Below are 4,723 nucleotides of genomic sequence, written 5' to 3'. Positions count from 1 at the left end.
ACAAAATACATCATCAAGAGGTCCAAATAGTTGAGCCTGCAATTAGAAGTCCGAGTAGGTGTAAACTTGCATTCAAAAAAAGAGTAGCTATAAACATAGCCAAATGGCACGAAGACCAATTTAAACTGGGAACTAAAACCAATTATTTTGCTTAATTTAGGAGCATTTGATGTTGACTTAGAGTTGTTTGCGAAGAGGTGTATGCTATTGTAGGACTGCAGCAACACTGAATCTTTTCCAATGGTAAAAAAAGAGGAAAAAAATCCTAATCATGGAAGATTGTTTTCAAGTAGATGATAACACAAAATCAACAAAAAATTATTTTTGTGTGAACAGAAGGCTGAAAGGTTTTCATCTTATTCATAAGTCCCTTGTTTCATTGGTCACTGGCGTGCATGTTGTTGTCCTGTGATGTGTCAAACAATAATCCTTTCCACCTGCACTTCCCCTTGCACTTGTTTGTCCAAGTAACAGAAGAATTATCTGCTACAGGGGCAAAAAGATTAACGCCTTTTCCTGACTACATATATATTTGACATATGTCAACATCGAAGTAAACAATTCATGATTTGCACTGGTGCAAACATAGATGAAATAAAACTCCACAAAACATGGCTTAGTTTCAAACTATTAAATCAGTAATATATACACAATTCTGATCCCATTCACACATTTTTGTAAGAGCCACACCATAATTCTGATTACGCTACTATAGAACAAAGGGGACAACTCATAGGGATAATAACATCGATATGACTATAGGAAAATAAATTAACACACATAGATATGACCACGGACAAAGCAAACTTTGGTACATAATTTATCGTAACATCTTAATGCTTGTAGCTCTCAAGTGTGAACAAAAGAAAACATATGATCCCTAAAACATTGTTAACCATTACTCCACTTCAAGTTCCAGGATAAGGTTGCTTCTTGCCGATGACTCCTTGGCCTCTCCTCCAATTGACAGGATGCTGAAGCTACACCATCGCTGATGGCCCCTTGGCTTCTCTTATCCGATTGGCAGGCTGTTGCAGCTACCAACCAAATACATCCACACGGGTTTGTAACTTTGTATGCAGCTCCCACAAGGACCTAGGCACACACAAATGGCCAGCATAGTTAGTATCAATTAACAGGGGCCAAAATAAACAGACATGCCACACACAAAAAGAATCAAACGAAATAAGCAGACATGCCACACACAAAAAGAATCAAACGACAGTTTATCACTGGAACAGAGACATAGAAGAGAGCTGAAAATACCCCATGGTTTTGTTGATGGAGGATGATAACAGCAATCTGGACGCTGCCTGGATCTCTAGATGGAGAATAGCGACAAAAAACACATGTGAGCAACCAAAAGAAAGAGAACATGGTAACTAAAATCAAAATAAGGGTGCAAACACAAAAACAATTCAAATAAAGTAGCATGGATCCTATCTCAGATATTTCCCAAGGCAATCCATATTTCAGTATCCCAAAGAGAAAGATTAGAAATGTGTCATCACAAGTAAAATCACAAGAAAATTGCTCAGTGGATGCATGGCAGCATACTACCAGCAAACGTACCCAGCAACCTGAGATTAATACTCGCAATTCGAGAGCTTCCATGAAAGTTGTGAATTTATACAAACAGAAAGGTATATAGGACTTGATACTAACTTAGAATTACAAGATTCAACCAATTTTGTAAAGGAAATGGTAAAGAACCATGACCTATCATCACCTGAGAGTTCTTCCCGTGAGTAGAACAATGTTCATGCTTAGCATGCTTATTTCAGAAAGCTATCTTCGCTAGTAGTTGGTAGTAAGTTAAGAACCAATAGACTGCATAAAAGATACTTAAAAAAGGGCACGTGTTAGGTGTTTTGAATCTTGGATAAAAAGGGTTGTACGAACAATAATAATGGAGATAATCATCTTTCATATACCGGTAGATTTAGAACACATACAGTATAGTGGGATAGAAATATTGAGAGAAACAACAGCAGCAAATGCAAACTACATCTATGACCATGAGCCATAGTAGGGAAACCCATCAGGAAAATATATTAATGCAGACATGTAGTTAATTAACTTATTTGTAAGGGCCTATCCTGCAATTTAAAGGACATGTAATGAAGAGAACATATGCTGAAAGACTAACCTCAACCAGCGTCATGGGCTGCGGAAATAGCTATTATAATCAGCCAAAGGAGCAAGGTGGAGCAATCGAGCAAAAGGGAGTGAGGTCCACACATTTGCAGATGAACCAATGACCAGAAACTGAAGAACGCAATAGCAGCAGCACAAATCTTCTTCATAATAAGAAAAGCAATCTTAAATCAGACAAGGATACTGATATGCAAATTTGAGGTAGAAAAATGTTCATTTTCCCAGGTAAAAACTCGCAATTGGTCTGTAAATACACTGACTAAATAGATCTGTAGATTAAACATGAGATCCTACTAACAAACACGAAATGACATTCTCTTCTAGGTTCAAATCAGCAAGGAAGTAGTAACCACCTTAATTAGAAGGGTCTCCTCAGCCTGAAGCCATACAAGTAAGGTGGCCCCTGACAAGGAGGATCTCATGCTCCATGGGTCAGTCTGGTATCCTCCATTTTTGCAAAACTACTCTGGGCCCTGGGTCTCTTTTGAAATCTACCACAACATATAATTTCATGTGCTTGTCCCTGTTCAGTTTCTACACAACATTACAACAATTTGTAACGCAGTTTATAATTTCTCCACAACATACATTTTGTATAGTATAGGAAAGTCTACAAAGAAAAATCACAATAGCCAAGTGTTCCAGCTCGAAAAGGAGATAAAATAAGTCATGCTATTCTTGCTGCAAAAACTATGGCTAGATAAGTTTTAAAGTTCAAATTTTAGTTTGTAGAGACAACTTAAGAGGCAAGTTATTAGCTATTATGCATCAGAACGGAATCTTGACTAAATAATAACTTACATAAGCTTGACTAAATAATAACTTACATAAGCACTGGACCTGTGAACACTCGCTCTCTGGGACAAATGCAGGCCAAACTAAACTGAATATTCTACATCAGAACAGAATCTTGACGACATAGGTATGAAATGGCCAAAAAGTGAACACAAATAATGTTTGTATCTTAGTATTACTACAAAGGAAAATGGAGGTACTGATCATGTGCATGCAAACATACAGTGAGTGTTTTATTTACATTCACCTTTGATTCTCCAAATATTTTATGTGCTCTCCAATAAAACAAAAATATTTGGATGGTGAATTCACAAGCGAAGGACAACTGAAGTTGCTTATGTGACATAGCGGGTATGAGTGTGATTGATGTATACATGGATTTGAGATTCCTGTATCTTTGAGCTCATCCATGATAAGATCCATAGTCTTCCATCTATGTTTTATACGGATCACCAGAACCAACGTATGCCAGAGGAACTCCATGAGCACTAAAACATAGCATGACCTGCAAGTTTCATGTTCCCTCAGATATAGTATTTCATTCAGAGCGCATCAATTGAAAAGGATAAATTCTATATAAAGTCCAGAAAAAATAAAACAGCAATAGGAGTAATCGAAGTTATATCTGTATCAATAGTAAGCCATTTTTGCTTGACTGCTATCATACTAATTGAGGATGCATTCTCCAGGGAGCAAAAAGAAAGCAAAGTAATTTTCTGAATACATTACAAACACATCGAGATAAGCAGCTCTCTTATGCACCTGGACCCAGGAGGAGCTCGAGCGGCAGCCCTGGTTCACGGCGCGGTCATCGTTGGCAAGAGGAGCATGGGCCGTAGAGATGGTTGGCTCCCTCCAACTTTCGTGTCGCCGTCAGTCAACCCGTGAGGTCAGCTCCATCGTACATTAAGAAATTATATACGTATAATGGTAAAGATAATAACATATCCAAAGTTATCTCCTTATCTGCATGTTGCTTTCAAACCTAAGACATCTTGTTTATTAGATCCACTATTGCACAGAGTTTGTAATCTGCCACTGTGTCCATACAGAGTATGGCCATGTCACGGTGCTGCACTGAAGAAATAGGAGTCAGGTGGCGCTGTGTGTGCGTGCAGTTATATGTATGCACCGGCCGCCGGGGTGCTGTGTATTAGTTGACCTGTACAATATAGACAGTTCTACTGATGGCCTAAATTGGGTACAAGTATATGTGCAAGGGAGGTGACATGCCACACCATGAGGTTTCATTTTACTGAACAATCCATAAGTAATATAATAGAGAAGTTCATATTAGCCATGACTAAACTAATGGAGAAATCTACAGCCCAGGCATTGCTCCTGCTATTTTTTCACACTTAATTCACTTCACTTTTGCAATCTCCCACAGCAAGGCCATGAACAGGAATCACACAAGGAAAATCAGCCCCAAATCATATAAGCTAATGGAGAAATCTGCCATTGTTTTGCCAACAAAATCAGAATCTACACCCAAAATCAGAAGAGTACCATAGGCATATTCCTTGTCAAACTGAGAAGAAAATTACGGAGACACATACGAGGCATCCCTGGCCTCCCGCTCCAGATCGGGAATGTAGTTTCAAGGGGATTAGAGAGAGAAACTCACGGGCATGTCTGCTGCTATACTCCTTCTGCCGAGTCGGCTCGAGCTCCTCCTGTCGAGGCCGGGTCGAGGCCTACGGGAGCCTGCAGAGCACGGGGCGAGGCGCGGCTGGCTGCTGCACCTGTCCCCCGGCGTCCTGCCGAGTCG

At 39.5% G+C, this 4,723-nt stretch overlaps 1 long non-coding RNA gene across 9 annotated transcripts; it reads right to left on the bottom strand.

The window, feature by feature from the left end:
- Positions 1 to 753: 753 nt before the first annotated feature.
- On the bottom strand, positions 754 to 4,717 carry LOC119291165. Of its 9 annotated transcripts, none has more exons than XR_005142238.1 (6): positions 3,715 to 4,717; positions 2,511 to 3,457; positions 2,150 to 2,300; positions 1,730 to 1,844; positions 1,267 to 1,321; positions 754 to 1,095 (listed from the first exon to the last, which is right to left on the bottom strand). It is a non-coding gene; the product is annotated as an uncharacterized LOC119291165 (long non-coding RNA). The 9 variants fall into 9 exon arrangements; XR_005142240.1 differs by having other exon boundaries at positions 1,730 to 1,830; XR_005142241.1 differs by having other exon boundaries at positions 1,730 to 2,300; positions 2,511 to 2,691; positions 3,200 to 3,457.
- Between the last annotated feature and the right edge of the window lie 6 nt (positions 4,718 to 4,723).

Source organism: Triticum dicoccoides, chromosome 4B (assembly GCF_002162155.2).
Source record: "Triticum dicoccoides isolate Atlit2015 ecotype Zavitan chromosome 4B, WEW_v2.0, whole genome shotgun sequence".
NCBI classification, from domain to species: domain Eukaryota; kingdom Viridiplantae; phylum Streptophyta; class Magnoliopsida; order Poales; family Poaceae; genus Triticum; species Triticum dicoccoides.
This window is presented reverse-complemented; position numbering and strand designations above follow the sequence as displayed.